The following is a 20,705-nucleotide window of genomic DNA, read 5'->3' as shown; positions in this document are numbered from 1 at the left end:
TTCGGTCATTCTAATAGGGGTGTAGTGGTTATCTCATTATTTTTTGTTTGGTTGGTTGAGGTTTTTTTGAGGTGATACTCAAGCTTTATTTAATGTAAATATAATACATTTTAAAAAATCAACAGATATTGTACAGTTTTTCAGAAATCACTTACTCATATGCTGCTCCTTGGTTAGATTTTTAGGGCTAGCCACAGACTTTAAGGGTAGGCCGAGGGGAAGAAAAAGGTAGATTCTCTCTCAGTAGCCTTTTTACGTGTATTTCTCACATCCTCACTACCCACGTTTAGGCATATAGGGCTTGCCCCAGTCCTGCCTCTTCTGGGTTAAGTCATACGGACTCGGGACTTTCTGTGTCCCCAGCATGTTGGCAGTGGCTCTGCGTTCAAAGGTCCAGGGGTTGTGGTTGTTCTGTTTTCGTTCCTCTTGATCTTTCTGCCTCTTCTCTAGAGTTGCATGGTTCATGGCCTTTGCTGGGCAGGGCAACAAACAGGTCGAGGAAACGTGGTATCTCTGGATTCACCGCGCCCACCCATGTCTACTGTGAGACTGCCAGCCTTCCTTCACGGAGCCACACACTGACCAACGGCACCTCGGTGGCCTCCCCGCCATGGGCTGTCCCATATCCTTGCAGGTGACGGACTTGAAGGGGGCTGGTACCCTCTATCAGGCCAACATGTTCTTGGCGTCCATAGAGCGGTGGATTGTCAGGTGCAGCGTTTCAAAATGTCCCCCATGGAGGTAACCACCACCTTCTGTGAACTCAGGAGCTTCATTCAGTACAAGGGCCCTGGAAGTCGCACAGGTATTGAGGTTCTCTTCTTCCTTTTGGCACGGTGGTGCCCTTTCAACAAATCTAAACATGGGCTTTTCGGGAATGGAAACATCCTCAAAAGTTGGCACCAGGAGCAGTGTCGTTAGGCCAGCGCTTGGCGGGTGGGGCTGCCCCCAGATCAGACAGTGGTGCTCACAGGAGTGGCGCCCTGGCACAAGCCAGCAGCCATCGCGTGGCCACGTGGGTCGGGCCAGCTGGGGTGGCCACAGCCCCCGCAGCATCTACCTCCACCAGGGAAGAGGGCGGTGCCCCGAGAGCCACATCTGCTCAGGCTGCTGGTATTATGTTGATTTAATTTGCATTTCCTGGGGCGCCTGGGTGGCTCAGTTGGTTAAGCATCTGCATTTGGCTCAGGTCATGATCCCGGGGTCCTGGGATCGAGCCTGATATGGGGCTCCCTGCTCTGCGGGGAACTTCTCCTCCACTTGCGCTCTCTAGCTCTCTCTCTCTCTCTGTCTCTCAAATAAATAAAATCTTAAAAAAAAAAAAAGAATTGCCATTCTCTTTAAAAAATAATAATTTGCATTTCCTGATGACCTATGATGTTGAGCATCTCTTCATATGCTTATTTACTATCTTCTTAGATGAGACATCTCTTAAGGTCTTTGGCCCATTTTTTAAATCAGTTGTTTCTTATTAAGAGTTTTCCATTTATTTTGGGTAACAGTCCTTTATCAGAGGTGTCTTTTGCCTATATTTTCTCCCTCTCTGTGGCTTGTCTTCTCATTCTCTTGATGTCATCTTTTGCAGAGCAGACGGTGTTCATTTTAATGAAGTCCAGCTTGTCAGTTATTTCTTTCAAGGATCGTGCCTTTGGGGTTGTATCTAAAAGTCATCACAGTACCCAAGGCCACCCACGTTTTCACCTGTGTTTTCTTCTAGGAGTTTTACAGTTTTGTGTTTAGGCCTGTGATCCATTTTGAGTTCATTTTTGTGAAGGGTGTGGTATCTGTGTCTAGGTTTTTTTGTTTTGTTTTGTTTTGCACATGGAAGAGTATTTTCCTTTTAAGAATAGCTTTTCTTTTAAAATGTGTTCAATGTAGGTACAGATGAAGTACCGATGAGCACAAAAGAGGAAAACAGCTCTACGACTGAAAATAACTGATACCATTTTGCAGTGAAACCTTCAGACACGTGCACGTCTGCAGGAACGTCACAGGAGGTTAAAATGGGGCTCCTTGTGCTTGCTTTTGCCCGAAGCCCTAAAGGTTGATAACACTACAACAGGTAGCCAAGGACCCCATATCCTAAATATCCTAATTAAGGTGCCATGACTTCTGTTCAACTGACACAGGGTAGACTGAGAGATTCTGAAACAGGGTCTGCAGGCTTTGAGCAGTGCCCCTCTAGCCTCTAACAGTGAGGGCTGAAGAGCAGGGAGAGAAAATTCCACCGAGAACCTTGTTGATGGGCTGGATCCCATGCCACCTCCCAGGGGGAGAGGAGTGCAGCCCCTCATCCCAAGCCAAGTGAGACACCCTTGAGAAGACCCACTCAGAGAGCTCGATGTGGGCCTCCTAGAGTTTGGGGACGGGTGTCTGCCTTTTGCCAAGAGATGCCCACAGGTGAGAGACTGTCGCTGTGCCTAAGTCTGCCCAACAGCAAGGAGACAGAAGGACCGCCCTTCCTCAGTGGCGGGCGAAGGTGTGTGAGCTCCACCAGGGGCCATGGGAATCTGAGGAGGGAGCTGGCCTGGGTTGTTTGAAAGGGGAAGCACACAGCAGGACCCCTGAGTGGGAGGGCAAAGGGCCCAAAGGAGAAAGTCACCGTAAGGGAGACTGCTGGAGACCGCATGGGCTGAGAGAACAGGAAGCTTCCAGCTATGAGAGAGACAGCATCCCCCACAGAGAATCCTGGGAGCACCTGCAAAAGCACCTGGCAGAGAAAGAGGCTGCAAAAGTGCATGCGGTCCACCCACAGGAGCCAGTGATGGTCCAGGACTGTGCCTGCTGTGGAAGGCTGCCCTTCCCCCAGGCCCAGCCCAGGGCCCTGCCTCAGAGGGGTCAAAGGCAAAGGGAAGAGAAGCAGCTATGAGAAGAAATCCTTCCAGGATTCCGAGCTCATAGCAGCTCAGCCTGAAGGAGAAGATTCTCTTCAAGTAGGGAGAAGTTCAGATTGGACTGGATGTTTCAATTCTCAAAGTAAGACAGCCCAACTGACTGCAAGGGACCGGAAGTGCCGAGACCTGCCTGAGATTTCATCCACGGGCCGCAAAAGGACAAATCCAGAGAGCGGGTTTGACATAAATGAGAGAAAGAAAACAGTTGCTTTATTATTGCACTTGTGCCTGTCTTGTTCAACAAAATAGTAACGAATATAAAAATTATTTTTTAAACAAGTATTGGATCATATTGGGTTCTTATATAAATAAAATGACTAATGTCTGTAAAGCTCCTAACATGAGGTTTGGCACATAATAAATAATCACTGTGTTATCTACTACTATCATCATTATTATTAATGATTTTGTAACCTGCCTTTTTTCACTTAATGATATATCCTAAATATATTTTCATGTCAATAAATATAATTATGGCACATAGCCAGAATGTGAGATCCACATTGTCTGCTTGTTCAGTAATATATCCTTCTATTTACAACAGTGCCTGGCACATAGCAAGTAATCAAGACATAATTGTTAAATGAATAATTTCAAGTGAATGCAGTGTGGTTGTATGGAATGTACTACAGTCACTGATCTTTTATTATCAGTTAGAAAACATTGCAAACAGTCACAACTAGGTGCTTTCATGGTTGTAAACCAGTCTCTAAAAATATCCTTGTTTTGTATCTTTGTGTATATCCTTAATTCTTTTCTTGGTATAAATTCTTAGAAGAGGAACTGCAGGGTCAAAGGGAATAAACGTTTCATTAAAACTTTGAAAATTTGCCAAATTGCCCTCTGGAGGGATTTTGAGGCTACGGAAGAACTAGGAATTTCCAAGTACAGAGATTTTTTTTTTTTTTTTTAAACTTTGCATATCTCTGGATAGTTCCCAGTTCCAAGAGTTTTGGCATGGCTTCAACACAAGAAGGGTTTCTGCAAGGTTGAAAATAAAAACATATTTCAGGAACTTATTCTAGGGCATAGTTGACTGAGTGAAATGGAAGGAAAAACAGAGCATTTGGCAGTAGAACCATGGTAACTCCTCAACCCAGGAAGCCTCAGCTTGGAAGAGCACAGATTCGTCTCCAAGCATCACGAAGAAGATGACAGGTCAAAATGCCACTATTTATTGAGCACCTACTAAGTACGGCAGTGCACTGACCACTTTGGAGTGCAGTGGCCTGTCGCTGCCGTCCCTCGGTCCCCTCCCACCGCCCCCCAGGCCCAGGCTGCCAGCTCTCCACGGAAGAGCCTTTGTTGGCTTCATCTTGCATCCCTGGCACGCAGCAGGAGAAAGGCAGTTGATGCAATACGTGTTTGTAAGACTGAACAAAACTCTTCTAGGAAAATTCTAGAGGGGTTGGCACCAACTCTGGAAAGCAAGCACACATACATACACTCGAATGACTAATATCAAATGTGATAAACTAAACCACTGTCATCTTGAGCTCTCACACTAGAAGCTCCAGCAGATTTTGGGTTTTGATCATTGTAATGAGGCTTCACTGTGCTCCCTTGGGTGAAATGGACAAAAATGGAAGCCATTAGAAGTTTGAGACCCTGAGCCAAGGAACTCAAAAGGTTGAATACCTCTCTTAGGATCTGTGTGTTGAATCTGCATTTGGGGTTTTGGCAGTTTCCCTGGATATTGTCAGTGGGTGAGAGAAACAATACGGCAGGAATGGCTGTCTGCCTACCCAATGTCTATTCCCTCCTGCTTCTTTACTATAGAACCCAATATTATTATTAGAGACAGCAAAGCACCTAACTAAAAAGTTACATTTCCAGGCCCGCTTGGAGGACAGATACAAAGGGAGCTGTTGGGTGGGACTTCCAGAAACATTCCTAAAGGAGCTTTATCCATCTTCCTGACTTCCTCTCTTCTTTCTTCTTCATACCCAGATCACAGACACAATAGCTGGAGCTCCAGCAGCCATTTTGCAGCCATGAACTTGAGGTTGAAAATCAATACTAGGGATGTTAAAGCAGAAAGGATAGGAGACTTGAACAGACCAGCCCAACACTGCCTGCTTTCAGCTTTATTTCACTTGAGAGAGAAACAAACCCCTATTTGTTTAACTACTGTCACTTGAGGACTCTGTTAGTAGAGGCTAAAGGTAATTGCTATTGGAATGACTTTCTATGGGGTGAAGGGCCCAGTAGTACCCCCTAGGAGCATTTTGCAAATTTTGGGGGAGGGGAGGGAGGTATGTTTTTTGTTGTCACAATATGTGGTACTACTTGTATTTAGTTGACAAGAGTCTGAGATGTCTTGTCCCAGATATTCATGTAGATCTAAAACAACAACAAAATGTTTATAATTACCTGTGCCTTAAACATAATTATATTTTACAAATAAATAAAATATATTTTTTGCATGGTTTCAGACACACCTAATTTTCCAGGAATGTGACTTCCATGTAAAATAAAAATTTGGGGGGCACCTGGGTGACTCAGTTGCTTAAGCGTCTGCCTTCAGCTCAGGTCATGATCTCGGGGTCCTGGGACTGAGCCCTGAGTTGGGCTCCCTGCTCAGCAGGGAGTCTGCTTCTCCCTCTCCTCCTACCCCTCCCCCCGGCTTGTGTTTTTTTTTTCTCTCTCTCTCTCTCTGTTTCAAATGGATAGGTAAAAAAAAAAAAATTGTACTCTTTTTTGGAACTTTACAAAGATTTGTTCACTATTTGCAAAATTATATCACCAATGGCATCACTAGTTGTATGCCGTGTATGCCGTTGTCCTATTCATGGTGAATGTGAGTAATTACGGCACCCGCTCCGTTGTTTTATCTTCTATTATAGCTGGGCCCAAGCATTTTCATGCTGAAATATGAAATACTTTATTACAAATTACCACCCTTTTATTTCTTCTTTGAATCTTCCCAGTCAAGGCATTATGCTGATTTTATTTTTGAGAAGGTACGTACAGGTAAGTTATATTACCTATACATTTCAAGTCAGGATCAGGAAGTGTGTTGCATTAAGTGGGGAGGAGGGCATTGGTCCTGCCAGCGCCTGGCGTCCTAACTGATGAGACTCATGCACACGCAGCCTCCATCTGCCTCTTCACTTTAGTGTGAAGAGGCAGAAAGGACTGGCAGCAGAGAGCTGAGTGTTGGGGGTCTGCACGTCAAGCAAAAAAGGCATTTTTTTTTTTTTACATTTATCTGTGGCAAGCCTGGCTTTCAGCATAAGTGCAGAAGATGCATCATGTGCAATGCCATTTGAGAGCTAATTATCTCTGAGCAGGTTGAGTGTTAATCCATGATCCACCACCCACAACTCTGTCCACTTTAGTTTTTCAGAGGACACAGAATTAGGACAGAACTCTGTTGACAGAGGGGGAGGGAGAGCACGACACAGTTCTGGGACTCCGGGGACTGAGAAAGGAGAGCGAGGGGAGGTAAAGAAACCACAGCGGCCATCTGGGGGTAGGGAAAGAGTGCCAGGGAAAACCGCATGGCCAGGACCACCGAGGGGACCTGCGGCTGGCAGGGCCAGCCCACCGCTCGCTCGCCTAGGTCACCCCCCCCACCCCGCCAAGTGACGGAATTAACCACATCTCACACTCCTGAATTGGAGCAGATAATTGGCGAGCTGGCTTTGTGCACAGGAAGTGTGTGCAGTTAGATTTGGCCGAGTGGAACAGGAAGAATGGGGACCACCTGATTTCATCTTGTGCCAAGGAGGGCGACACAAAGCAGCAGTGTCTCCTATGGGGCTTGGCCCAGGCAAAGCAGGGGGACAGAGAGCCCCGTGCAAACTGGCGGGTGAATGGGGTCTTCCTGGGAAGATCGCTAGAGCAGAGGACAGTCAGGAGCTCTAGAACTGAGCTCCGGCTGCTTTGTGACTTTGGGCAAGTGATTTAACCTCTCTCTGTCTGTTTCTTCATCTGTAAAACAACCGAGGAAATAAAAATCCCCCTTAAAATCCCGTCACTCCATTCCATGGGATCCCCAGATGTGGCCTGAATGCCTCCTCTGCGGGGAGCACTGTGCCGACTGTGCCGGGCGGGGGGCGGGGGGGACGGCTATGCCCGCTTCCTTGACACCGGGGAACGCCCCTCCCCCACCATCCCCCTCCCCCTCCCCCACCCCACGCCCGCCCACAGGAGTTGGGAGGGGTGTGAAACAGTCCTTGCGGGGGGGGGGGGGGTTAAATCTTTACCTTCTCTCCAGATACATCTCAACCCACTTTTACTTCCCGCTGGGAGGTATCTTGGTCTAACCTCCCGACCCAGCCCTTGGCGGGTCTTCTCCCGGAGGTGCCCGGATAGGTACTGGTTAGAGAGGGCTGTTGCCAGGACAACGGAAACCAAACCCTGGCGGAAGCGTCATTCTTTCTGAGGATGTGGTAAGTGCGGTATTCACCTGATGACCGTCCCGTGACGGTCGGGCTTCTTTTCTAGCTACTTTTTGGAATCTTCATTCTTAGAAAACCCTTTGTTATGAAATGTGCTCAAGTCCGGAAAGGAAGTGAGGGTCAGTCAGCAATACCCCCAGTGTGAACTCTAGAATAGCATTTCCTTTTGAAAGATTCCTCATTTTGCTCCTGGCTTTGCGCTGGTGCCGGATGACTGTGTTTCCTGGGGATTTCCAACCTGAGCAGCAAGGAGCCCGGCCCAGCTCACTCCCACACTGAAGACAGAGACGGCTGTATTTCTTGCATGCCTTTTTCTGTCCCACAGTGGTAGACAAAGAGAGTCAAGAGACCGTGCTTGTGTGACCCTGGGTGAGTCTCTTTACTTCCCTGAGTATCAGTGCAGCAACTGAGGCATTTAATAATTTTGATTCTTTTTTTTTTTCAAGATTTTATTTATTCGACAGACACAGCCAGAGAAGGAACACAAGCAAGGGGAGTGGGAGAGGGAGAAGCAGACTTCCGGTGGAGCAGGGAGCCCGATGTGGGGTTCGATCCCAGGACCCTGGGATCATGACCTGAGCTGAGGGCAGACAGTTAACGACTGAGCCACCCAGGCGCCCCAGTAATTTCTATTCTTGAGGGAAAGTTGAGGACAAGTTAACGAAGCACCCTGAATACCCATTTGTAACAGGCATTATTATTTTTATTATTTTGCTTTTTGCTCAAATTTTATTTTTCATGATCTAACAATTAGACGAGTGACCAAATGATTTTATAAAGTCATAAAATTTTAGTAAAATCATTTGGCCTAGAGTTATTCATGAATATTACTATTCATTAAAATTGTTTAAATGCAGAAATGCATTAGTATTTTTCTTATAAGCTTGGTCATCACACATAACTTAGTCTGAATTACAGACAGTGTAATCTCATAGAAGTGATAAAGTGTAGGGGCTCCTTGCTGGCTCAGTTGGAAGAGCATGCGACTCTTAATCTTGGGGTTGTGAGTTCTAGCCCCATGTTGGGTATAAAGATTACTTAAACAAATAAAACTTTCAAAAAAAAAACTGGTTAAGGGCACCTGGGTGGCTCAGTTCGTTAAGCGACTGCCTTCGGCTCAGGTCATGATCCTGGAGTCCTGGGATCGAGTCCCGCATCGAGTCCTGAGTCCTGCATCGAGTCCCGTATTGGGCTCCCTGCTCAGCAGGGAGTCTGCTTCTCCCTCTGACCCTTCCCCCTCTCATGCTCTCTCTCTCTCTCATTCTCTCTCTAATAAATAAATAAAATCTTTAAAAAAAAAAAACTGGTTAAGTGTAAAAAATATGGCCTAATTGTAAAAATCATCAAAGAGAAAATGAATCAGAAAGTCTCATGTCATTCCCACAACTGCCTGTAATAGATTTATTAATCTCTTTCCCAACTACATGGCGTTCACATGCTGTTCCCTATGCCTGGAATGCCTTTCCTCACATTCCACCCCCCTCCCCCAAATCTTCCACTCAGCCTCAGAGCCATCCTTTATTGCTTTCTTTCTCTCACACCCCCTATCCAGTCTGCCAAGAAATCCAGGTGGATTTCAATAAATCTACTTCAGAATACTCTCATAATCTGTCCGGGACTTGCTGTCTCCACTACTGCTAATCTCTGAGAGCACCCTCACCTTGATCATGACGCTAACTTCCTGAATGGCCCCTTGGCTCCTGTCCTTGCCCTGCCACCCACCCATAGCCTGCTCTCAACACAGCAGCTAGAGTGACCTTCTTAAAACACGTGTTAGGGGCGCCTGGGTGGCTCGGTCGGTTAAGCGTCTGCCTTCGGCTCAGGTCATGATCCCAGGGTCCTGGGATCGAGTCCCTCATCGGGCTCCCTGCTCTGTGGGAAGCCTGCTTCTCCCTCTCCCACTCCCCCTGCTTGTGTTCCCTCTCTCTCTGTGTCTCTCTCTGTCAAATAAATAAATCTTTAAAAAAAAAACAACGTGTCAGATCATGTCATACCTCTGCTCCAAACTGCCCAAAGCAAGAGTGGGTGCAATGGCTGGTCCCAGCCACGGAGAGGCATTCCCGCACATGCCCTCCCTGCTCAGTGGTGTCACGTTGGTAGCTTGAAACTGGCCACATCACAGAAATTGGCAAATGCTAAAAAACCAAGTTTTGTTTTGTTTTTTTTGTTTGTTTTTGAGACCCAATCTGCCAGCACCACTGCTGCAATGGTGACCCATTTCTCTCAGGGTTAAGAGCCAAACTTGTCCTGACTGCTCGCAAAGCCTCTGCAATCTGACCTTGTCTCCTCCTTCTCCTTTGCTCCAGCCCCACTGGCCTCCCTGCCCTTCCTCACACATGCCAGCACCCTCGGGGCTGTGTATTCCTTCTCTTTCTAGAAGTCCTTCCTCAAATGTCACCTCCTCAAGGAGGCTTACCTGACTTCTTCACCATGCATTCTAACCCCCACTGTCCTATTAGCTGTTCTATTTCCCCCACAGCATTCTAACTACTATAGAATTGACTTGTTGCTCATGTTTATTACTTACAGTCTGTGTCTCCCCCTGCACCCCCGCCCCCCCCCCCATAGAATGCCGTCTCGGTGAGGGCAGGGAGTTTGGACTGTTGTCTTCACTGACGGGACCCAGGGCCTGGCAGCCAGGAGGCACTCCGTAAGCATTTCGTGGCCGACTGGCTGACTGAATCTCCGAATGCCTACCTCCTCTGGAATAAACCTTCCCGAAACTTCGCGCTTTCCTCCTCTCCATCCACAAAAGGTCCTGATTCTTGTCCTCTATGTTCCACCTGCAGCTCCTGAAGTTCTTCCGTGGTATCATGACGATTTTCTTAGGACCGCCTCCCCCACCGGACGGCTGTCTGTGGGCTCTTCAGAGGCACCCCCAACACCCGTACCTACACATGGCCCCCACTGCTAGCTGTTAAGTGAACACATGAATGTACACATGAATGGTAAGCAGAATGTGATTCTCACACGGATTCGTCTTCTCATCTGGAGGCCCCCTTGCGATGGCGCTGCTGGAAGGCCTGAGGCAAGGAAGGATGGGGGGCGATGCGGAGACAGAAGCAGCCCTGAGTGGGGGGGCAGAAGGGAGTCTTCTCTCTTCTGAGCTCTGAGCAAACTGGTTATTATTTCTTTCTATTACGCTCCTCACACCCTCCCTCTCCTCAGCCGTTTCTCTCACCTTTCAAACCTCTGATCTTTGATCACAGGCTAGGGTCAGCTTTAAGTACAGGGAGAGAAGACAGCTGCCTCGGTGGTGTGATCTGGGGGCTTCAGGAAGGTTCTTCACTCTGGTGCCACTTTCCTCGGGTCTTCTTTTTCTTTTTCTTTCAGTTTTATTGAGATATACTTGATACACAGCTATGAGTTTAAGATGTGCAGCATAATGACTTGACTTACATATATTATGAAATGATCACCACAATTAGTTAAAATGCATCATCTCATATGGATACAAAATAAAAAAGTTTAAATGTTTTTTTCTTGTGATGAGAACTCTTAGGATTGACTCTCTCAACAACTGTCAAACATACACAACAGTGTCCCCTATAATCATCAAGTCACACATTGTATCCTTGGTACTCATTTATCTTATGACTACAAGTTTGTGCCTTTTGACCACCTTCTCCAAATACCACCCCCACTTCCCCCTCCTGGGTTAACCACAGATCTGATCTCTTTTTCTATGAGTTTGGGGTTTTGTTTTTTGTCTGTTGTTTAGATTCCAAATATAAGTGAAGTGGCCTAGAACCCACTGGTCTCTCAGCAAATGGCCACACAGAACCAAGAGCCCAGGAGAACCGGCTCCCAGGGTTTCTAGAGCACATGGCAGTTCAGGGCCGGTCCCAGCCTGGGGTCTTCGCCACACAGAGCTTCTGAAGGCTGCATGTCTGTGGCCTCAGAGCCGGAGCCAGGGACGGGTCGGGAGGAAGGCTTGTCTGTCCCAGCGAAGCCCCCTGTCCACAAAGGCAGCTCCACTTCTGGTCTGCCTGCCCAGCCTCCCCAGGACAGCAGAGCGGCTGCCCTGTGGGGAGAGGGGGGACTTGTCTCCTTTCCCAGCCATCAGGTGAGGAAGCAGGGTCCACACCCTAAGCCTAAGCCTCAAGGGAGTACAGGATGTCCCAACACGTCCTGTAGAACGACTTAGTAATTTTCCAGTTACTAATTTGCTTTACCTGTTCTGTTCAAACAGGCTAATTGTTTCCTCAAAAAGACTCAACGTAGTGGGATGAGGTCACCAGAGACATGCCTAAACAATTACAAACTCTGGTCATGGGCGCCCCGGGAGACTGGTAACCAGCTCCTCAGACTGTAGATCTGATGTTATCTTTCCTAAAGCAAATTCGGTGAGGACGCGCCCCCTGGTGGTGACGCGCGATTATGCCAGGCAGGAAGAATCCTTCCACCCAGTGAGTGACTCCTTCCCTGGGTAGGAGAATAACTGGGCGTGGGTGCTGCTTTTGGAACGTTCTCAGTAGGGCATAGTACTGTTATTTCTCAGTAACTATTTGATTGAAATATGAAATAAATGTGATTAATATAATCCATTCATACTTGTGAACTTGGAAGGTGTGAATTTTAATCAAAGCAAAAAATCTGCCAAGGCAGAAAAGAGGGAAAATCGATCTCTGGTCTGATAAGAAAAGAGAATATAATTTTGAGAGCTTCCAGATACTTTCTGCTTTTACGTTGTGGGTATTATATTCTCTGTTGACTTAGAACAGTTCAATTTTTTATTACAAAAAAATTCAAATATACCAAAAAATAGAACAGTAAATCCCATATAGTCACTACCCAGGTTTCAAAGCTATCAAGATTTTGTCATGCTCAATTTTATATCCCATTAAATGTTTTTAGTTGCTTTTCCCCATTAAATATTATAGCCCAGACATCTTATTACCTGACCCTAAGTATTTCAGTATGCATTTCTAAAAACTGGGCATTTTCTTACATAACCACATACCATTTTTACATCTAAAAATTCATAATCCCCTGGAGTCATCTACATACCCATAGAGTCTACATTACAATTTCCTTTGAATATAAAACTGTCTTTTTGCAATAGTTTGTGAATCCAAGAAGTCCACGCATTGCATTTCATTGTTTCGTTCTCTCTCTGCCTCTCTGTCTCTCTCCTTCTCTCCCTCTCTCAATCTCCCTCCCTCCCTCCTTCCCTCTTAATTAACTTCTCCTTATACAGAGAGAAATGCACAGGCATTAAGCATACAGTTCTGAGAGTTTGGATAAATGCATACACCTGGTAGCCACATCCTTATCAAGAGAGAGAACGTTTCCCTCACCTCAGAAAGTTTCCTCCTGTGCCTTCACAGACAACTCTCCCTTTGCCCCCATCCCAGCCACTGCTCTGACTTCTCTCACCATGGATGAGTTTTGCCTTTTCCTTTTTTTATGTAGCTATTTGCCCTCAACATAGTATTTTGGGGGTTCATCCCTGTTGTTGCATGTTCCTTTTATTGTGAGTTATATTCCATCATCTGCATGTACCACAATCTGTGCACATTCCTGTTGCTGGACATTGGGATAGTTTCCAATCCGGGCTACTGGGGGAAAAGCTGCTATGAATATTTTTGTATGAATCTTTTTGTGGACATATGTTTTCATTTCTCTTGGGTAAATACCCTGGAGTAGAATAACTTGTCACAGAATGTGTATGTCTAACTTAGTAAGAAATCCCTGTGTCTCTTCTCCTGAGCACACCCTCTCTACCACTTTCCAGTTGTCCGGCAGTCTGCATTCTGCATATGGCCAACAGCCTCCCTGAGGTGTCGCTTAACTTGTCCCTCTCACCCCTGGGTTGCCTATAAACTAGAAGTCTGATTTAAAACCTGGGTGTGATTCAGTTTAAATACTTGGGCAAGAATGCTTCAGAAGTGATGTTGTGTACTCCGTCCTACTCTCATTGGGAGGTACCTAAGTGACACCTAAGTGACCTCACTCTTAATTCGGACGCTGAGACTGATCAGTAGATCCAGGGGGTGGCAGCCTAATCCCCCCCACTGTAAACTTCCCCCAGCAACCCTTCTTCTAATGGTTTCGAATGATCTTTGCCTTGAATTTTTGTTAGGAATTGCAAAATGTTGATTTTTTAAAAATTCTATCAACCCTCCACATATATCACATGGGATTCTTCTGCAAAAAGGAAACGTTCTTTCACAACTTTCTCTCATTGTTGTAGAGGACAGGCAGGAAAAATACTTAACTATTTGTCTTTAATTTGCTAGTGAAAATTTTCAGTTTGGCTTATTGATTGTTAGAAACTTTTAAAAAGGCTCCAACAAGAAAAGCTCTCCCAATCAAGTATTACTCAAATATAAGAATTCCCTCACTTTGCTTGAAGAAAAAGATACAGAATATAGAGGAACACTGACATGTCAATGGACCTGGAGAGACTGTGAGCTAAAGAGTAGTAATTGTTGGGGCACCTGGGCAGCTCAGTGGGCTACCCGGCTGACTCTCGGTTTCCACTCAGGTCGTGATCTTGGGCTTCTGGGATGGAGCCCCGCGTTGGGCTTCCCTCTGAGTGTGGAGTCTGCTAGAGGATTCTCTCTCTCTCCCTATCTCTCTCTCTCCCTCTGCCCCCCCAACCACTTGTGTGTGTGCACGTGCTCTTTCTAAAATAAGTAAATACATCTTTAAAAAAAAAAAAGTAATAATTGTAATGATAATAGTTACTATCATTTATGGAATATTTCCTATTGATTTAATGAACTAATAATGAAATTTAACTCATTTTCATAATAATTATTTACAGAGAAAATAAGAGTGCTAGTCATTGTGTAACCCAAAGAGCCTTACTCAGATTAGGTTTCACTTTTTTTTTTTTAAGATTTATTTATTTATTTGAGAGAGAGAGAGAGAAAGAGAGAGCATGAGTGGGGGAGGGGCAAAGAGAGAGAGAGAGAGAAAATCTGAAGCCGACTCCATGGCTGAGCGCTGAGCCCTATGCGGGGGTAGGGGTGGGAGGGGGCTTGGGGCTGATCACAGGACCCTGAGATCATGATCTGAGCCAAAATCAAGAGTTGGACATTTAACTGACTGAGCCACCAAGGCGCCCCTAGGTTTCACTTTTTAACCTCGAAGAAACCATGGATTCATCTCTTTATTCAGCTGACATTTATTGAGCACTCACTCCTTCAGGAAAACAAAGATGAATTAGACCCAGACGCTGTGAAGCCTCAAGGGGCCTTGCAGATGAATTTTGCCTCAGTGGTTCCTGGGACTTGCCTTGCACAGATGTTCATGGCCTTTGTTACGAGACTCACAAAGAACACACTGAAGTCGTAGGCAACACTCCAAAATGAGATATCACCTGCCCCTATACACAGGTGGCAAATGTAACTGGCTCTGGTGCTGGGGGGGAAGCCCCGATCAGTAGTATCTGCCTATTTCCCAGAATAAACTGTAAATACTCCCATCACGGCCGGTTTCAAGCTACCAACAACATGTCACTGAACGCAGAATTACAAACCTATGCATAGCACGCCATTATATAGTAACTTCATCATACGGATACGGTAAAAGTAAATAACTTCAAGAGCACAGATAACAGTTAACTTTAATATAGTGAAATAAAGAAGTGATGAGTTTTAAGTATTTATTTTTGTAATGTAACTTATTTAATTATGTGTTTATATAATTTAATTTTTTTTATAATGGCTGTATTTAATAGCTGGCTTGCACAATTTCTGAAAATTTAACTGTTGGCCCTGACAAGTTAGTATGGGTCAGCTCCAGCGCCCCACCGACACTGCAGCGCAGCCACGGTAATACACAACATGCCCCTGGGGACTTGGAGAAATGGGGCTGGGACGATGCAGGACACAGAAGAAGAAAGGAGCTAGGTGTGGCCTTAGGAGTTATGTCCTGTCTCAGCAATGGGGGTTATCATTTCCTGTTCCTGGTGTGACAAATTACTCCAAACTTAGTGGTTTAAAATAACACAAATGTATTATGTCACAGTTCTGGAGGTCAGAAGTCAGAAAGGGGTCTCACTGAATTAAAATCAATGTGTTGGCAGGGCTGTGTTCCTTTTGGAGGCCCTAGGGAAAATCCTTTTATATCCTTTCTCCAGCTTCTAGAGGCCACCTGCTATTCCCTGGTTTGTGGTCTCCTTTCTCCACCTGCAAAGCCAGCCGTGTTGGGCTGATGCCTTGTCAAGCTGCCATCTCTCTGGTTCTCTCTTTGGCTAGCTGATTAGCAGCCTTAATTCTCCTTTGCCATGTAACCTGACATACACATAAGTGCCACAGACTAGAATATCTGGGAGGTTTTTATTCTGTCTAGTGCAGGGATGTTGAGAGATATTGCAGTTAGTTCTCCACAGACCGCACCCCTAAAGGCCTGCTGGAGAAGGTACTTGGAGTCCTACAAGGTGAGATGCAAGGTGGATTTCATAAAAGCTGCTGATTAGCCTCTAGTAGTTTCAGGTGGCTATAAGTGTTATAAAGAAAATGCAACCATAGAGCAGAGAGAGCTGAAGGGAGGTATTTTAGTAGATGGTCAGAGAAGGTCTCTCTGAAGTGGTGATGTGTGGGTTAAGACCTGAATGATGAGGAGGCAACCATGCCCAGATCCGTGAAAGGCTGGCTAAGAATAATGAACAGTAGCACCGAGGAAGAGCTGCTGAGGGTTGGGGGTTAGCACACTCAAAACATCCCCAAAAGTACAGTGTGTTCACCATCCAAACTCAACTTTAAATAAGTCTCCTATCCAGTTCCCTCTTTCAATCACATCTATCCTCCTACATTCTTTCTACAGAGAAATTCTGGCATGCCACTGGAGAAAAACAAGTACAAAGTTTCTGAAGATTGGCATGTTTGGAGAAACAGAAAGAAGAGCAGTCTAGGAGATGAGGGGTAATAGATTGTTCTAAATTGGCCCCCAGTGGGTCAGGCTTCCCTTTGTCCACATCCCTTTGCAATGAATGTTCCTGCTCCTTCCCTCAAGAGGTAGTGTGTCTTTCTCCACCCCATGAGTCTGCTCTGGCCATGTGACTTGCTTTTTTTATTTTTTATTTTTTTTGAAGATTTATTTATTTATTTGAGAGAGAGCGAGAGCACAAGTGCACATGTGGTGGGGGAGGGGCAGAAGGAGAGGAAGAGAGAGAGAATCTCAAGCAGACTCCCTGCAGAGCGTGGAGCCCGACGTGGGGCTCTCTCCCACAACACATGAGATCATGACCAGAGTGAAATCACAAGTTGGATGCTCAACCAACTGAACCACCCAGGTGCCTGACTTGCTTTGATCAATAGAATATGGCAGAAATAATGTACAAATTCCAGAGCCAGGACCTTAAGGAACCTTGAGATTTTGCCATCACTCTCTTGGAACCTCTCTGTGATGAAGAGAAGCTCACTAAGCTTACTAGCTTACTAAGAGACTGCAAGGAGAAGAACTGAGGAGCCCAGTCAACAGCCAACGCCAACTGCCTGACAGTCAAATGAGGCATTTGGACCCTCTCTCCACCACTGCACCGTCAAGATGACTGCAGCTGTATGAGTGGTCTTAGGAGAGACCAGCAGAAAAACCTACAGAATCATGAGAAATAATAAAGCATTACTGTTTTAAGTCACCAAGTTTTGGGGTGTTTTGTTATGCAGCAATGGATAACTGTTACATGAAGTGGGGAGGTCACAGGAACAAGATCATGTAAAGGCGTATTAGCATGATAAGGAATCTGAATTTTGTTCCACGTGCTCTGGGGAGTCATGAGGGTTTTAAGAAGAGTGGTATGTTTTAAAAGATCACTCTGGGGGTGCCTGGGTGACTCAGTCAGTTAAGTCAGTTAAGTGTCCTACTCTTTTTTTTTTTTTAAGATTTTATTTATTTATTTGAGAGAGAGAGAGAGATAGCAGGAGCAGAGGGGAAAGGGAGAAGCAGGCTTCGTGCTGAGCAGGGAGCCCGACGTGGGGCCCAATCCCAGCACCCTGGGATCATGACCTGAGCCAAAGGTAGATGCTCAACCAACTGAGACACTCAGGCGCCCCTAAGTGTCTAACTCTTGATCTCAACTTGGGTCTTGATCTCAGGGTCGGGGGTTCAAGTCCTGCATTGAGCCTCCCTAAAAAAAAAAAAAATCACTCTGAGTGCTGTGTGGAGAAAAGATTGTAGATGGTAAGAATAGAAGCAGGGAGACCAGCTGGGAGGCTTTTTCAGGCATCCAGACAAGAGATGGGAAATAGTGGAGAAATTTGGGTCCTGCTAATGGATTGGCTTAGAAAGCATATAGTGAATAACAATCTTCTTTCTTGAAATGCAGGGCTATATAAATATATGTACTATGTATGTGGCAAGTCAGGATTTTTTTGTGTGTGCCATTGGTGGAGAGGGGGAGTTCTTGGCAAGCAAAAGTAAAGAGACAGAGACTTGGTGACAAGCACTGAAGTTACGTTTTGGGATGCAGTCAATGTTACAAATTTTTTCTTAAATAAAAGAAAAAATAGATTGCCTTGTATGTGCCCTGCTCTGAAGATTATGACAAGTCAAAGACTCCACTGAGCTCATGGAATGAAGTGCTTCCCTCAGGAGGATGGGCCTCTGTAATAGAACCAAGAGTGGTGCGGAGGGGAAAGTGTGGGAACCTGGAGGAGGGGCAGTGGAGGAAGGAGAGGAGAGGAAGACATCCCAGAGGGGGTGGGCAAAACTGGAAACCCATCCAAGACAACGTCTAACTTGAAGAAATGCAATGGGAAAAGTAAAGAAATGCTCTCTGTTGGCGGGAGTGTGATGAGACTGCTTTCCTTCTGGTGATGGACGGCCCCCCAGGCCCCTCCAGGTGCTGCAGGCACATCTGGGGCTAATCTGGATGTGTGTGTATTCCCAGCCATCATTGAGTGTGAAAGCTGAATGAGATATGGTTCTTGTCTTAAAGTTTTGCAGTTTAGTTGAGGGCACATGTCTTAATACATGGTGTAATAACAATATAAAGAAAATAAATGCTGACCTTTTGCTGGACTGGGCTGGTTAGCTCTTGCAATTGTGGTGGTGACCCACTTCATCCCATCTGTTTGATACTCTTTTTTTTTTTTTTAAGTAGTTTCCACGCCCAGCATGGAGCCCAACATGGGGCTTGAACTCACGACCTTAAAAGATCAAGACCTGAGCTAAGATGAAGAGTCAGACACTTAACTGACTGAGCCACCCAGGCACCCCCCGACCATCTTTCTGATACTCTTACATCTGGAGATCTTCATATTTCTCTAAGCTCTTCCACCTAGATACATAAACCTGGACCTTTCTTATAATCTTTCTCTTTGTTTTTTCCCTCTCTACCCACAACTCAGCATCATGAATGTGGGTTCAGCTGAGCCCCAATGCCTACCTGGCCCCAAAGCATCCAATTCTAGGGACTCTTGTGCAATGCCTGAGATTTATGGGCCTGGAAAACATTATGCATCCTTGCAAATGTCTTCTGCTGAGACACCCCACACAATGATCATCTCTCTCTTCTTCCTTCCTCAGTGGATCTGCTTATTCAGGACAGCCCCGATTCTTCCACCAGTCCCAGAGTAAAACTATTACCCACTTCTGTAGAGGAGAGCACAGTGAAGAAGGAAAATACAACCCAGGGAAGAAACAGATCAGAACTGTCCTCCCTCAGACCCAGCTATGTGTACTCAATGATAGATTTCAGAGACAGAAATACCTCAGCCTCCTACAGATGCAAGAACGTTCCAACATTCTGAACCTTAGCTATAAGCAACTGAGACCTGGTTCCAGAACCAGAGGCAGCAGAACAGCAACTGGCCAGAGAATAGCAACAGTGTGACTCAGAACAACTCAGCAACTACAGAACACCAAGCCTTCTCTTCCTATCACCAGGGATACCTGATGAACACTTCTGGAAACTATCCAGTATGGAGCAACCAGACCTGGAATGACCCCAGTTGGAGCAACCATTCTTGGAACAGTCAGACCTGGTGCCCCCACACCTGGAATAACCAAGCCTGGGACAATCAGCTCCACAATTGTGGAGAGGAATAATGTTTCTCATTATGCTTATTATGTCGAATGAGGGGGTACAATTGGAGTCTAATAAAAGGAGTTTCAGTAGCATTGGCTGCTATGGGCAACATGATAAAAGATGTGTCTGGCTATAGATAACTAGATATAATATTAATTTGGATATCTTTAGGCTCTAGACTCTAACCTCAAGAATAGGAAGTAAAAATACAAAGATGTGGGCTGAAGGATTATTTGCATTTTCTGAGAGTGTGAGGCTTTACTTGTTAATAACCTCATTTGTTACCATGAAGGGTTAAGCTATACTGTGCTTCACTGATTTCCTCTGCCCTTTGTGCTGTTTTACTACACTCCAAATTTGTTCAATATTCTTGTATTTGTAGGAAGATGTTTTCTGTTTTCATTTATCATGATAATAGTACCAGTTTGGCTGATTGGTTTATAGGTTTAAGTACAAATAAATAAAATATCCACTTAAAAGATAAAGAAAAAAAAATGCCAATAGTGGTTCAGAGTTTTAAAATGCTAAAGGACTTAAAAAGGATAACTGAGAAAGAGGAAACGGAGTTAATGTTGTGAAGCATTTGTCCAGATGGTGGGGAGCAGGGAAGCCATTTAGAGTAAGAGGAGGGGTGCACACACAGACGGGAGAGTGTTGGGGAGGGTGATTGAAAATCACAAGCAGTGAAGCAGAGTGTGGGAAAGGAGGGTGGAGCCCAAGGATTCAGGTGTTTTCCTATGGAAATAGGAAACTTCCTAATCTATGAAGCTAGCAATCTGCGGCAACAAGGAGGGTGGCCTAAAGTCAGGGAGGACAGTTTGGAGGCCATTTTTAGGTAGACCAGTTGCCTTAACTGAGGCCTGCTGCTTTGTAGAGCTACAGAGAAAGGCAGTACAAACTTGTCCCAACACAGCCACTTACAGAGTCAGAGAGGCTTGTGCCCTTACTCGCTGTCCCTCTGTGTGACACTGGCAAGGAATAGGAAGGTGAAATTTGCAGTAGAGTATGCACATAAACAATGGGCAAGGGTAAAGCATATTTAAAAATTAAGGATACCAATAAGCACATGAAAGGATGTTCAACATCACCATCATTAGGAAAATGCAAATCAAAACCACATGAGATACTACTTCATACCCATTAGGGTGGCTATTATCTTAAAAATGTTTATTTATGCATGAATGGATAAGTAAGATGTGGTGTATCATTCAGCCTTAAAATGGAATGAAATTCTGACACATGCTACCTCATGGATGAAACATGAAGATCGTATGTTAAGTAAAATAAGCCAGACACAAAAGGACAAAGACTGTAGAATTCCACTTATAGGAGATACTAGAGTAGTCAAATTCATAGAAAAAGAAAGTAGACTGGTGGTTGCCAGGGGCTAGGGGGAGAGGGGAATGTGGAGTTAGGGTTTAA

The 20,705-nt window shown here is 45.3% G+C and overlaps 1 long non-coding RNA gene and 2 pseudogenes across 2 annotated transcripts; 1 reads left to right on the top strand and 2 right to left on the bottom strand.

Annotated features, from left to right (window-relative positions):
* Positions 1-276: 276 nt before the first annotated feature.
* On the bottom strand, positions 277-1,946 carry LOC118554291 (large ribosomal subunit protein uL16m pseudogene; annotated as a pseudogene).
* Positions 1,947-3,252: 1,306 nt separating this feature from the next.
* Positions 3,253-7,237, bottom strand: LOC118554261 (uncharacterized). The gene is made up of 3 exons (XR_004926400.2): positions 7,106-7,237; positions 4,752-4,913; positions 3,253-4,314 (listed from the first exon to the last, which is right to left on the bottom strand). It is a non-coding gene; the product is annotated as an uncharacterized LOC118554261 (long non-coding RNA).
* Positions 7,055-19,722, top strand: LOC144379234 (homeobox protein NANOG-like; annotated as a pseudogene). Its single transcript, XR_013441831.1, has 3 exons — positions 7,055-7,291; positions 10,090-10,248; positions 18,782-19,722. The product of XR_013441831.1 is annotated as a homeobox protein NANOG-like (transcript).
* Positions 19,723-20,705: the final 983 nt, after the last annotated feature.

This window comes from Halichoerus grypus, chromosome 10 (genome assembly GCF_964656455.1).
Source record: "Halichoerus grypus chromosome 10, mHalGry1.hap1.1, whole genome shotgun sequence".
Taxonomy (NCBI): Eukaryota; Metazoa; Chordata; class Mammalia; order Carnivora; family Phocidae; genus Halichoerus; species Halichoerus grypus.
The sequence above is the reverse complement of the archived record's forward strand: the minus strand, read 5'-3'. Positions and strand labels throughout refer to the sequence as shown.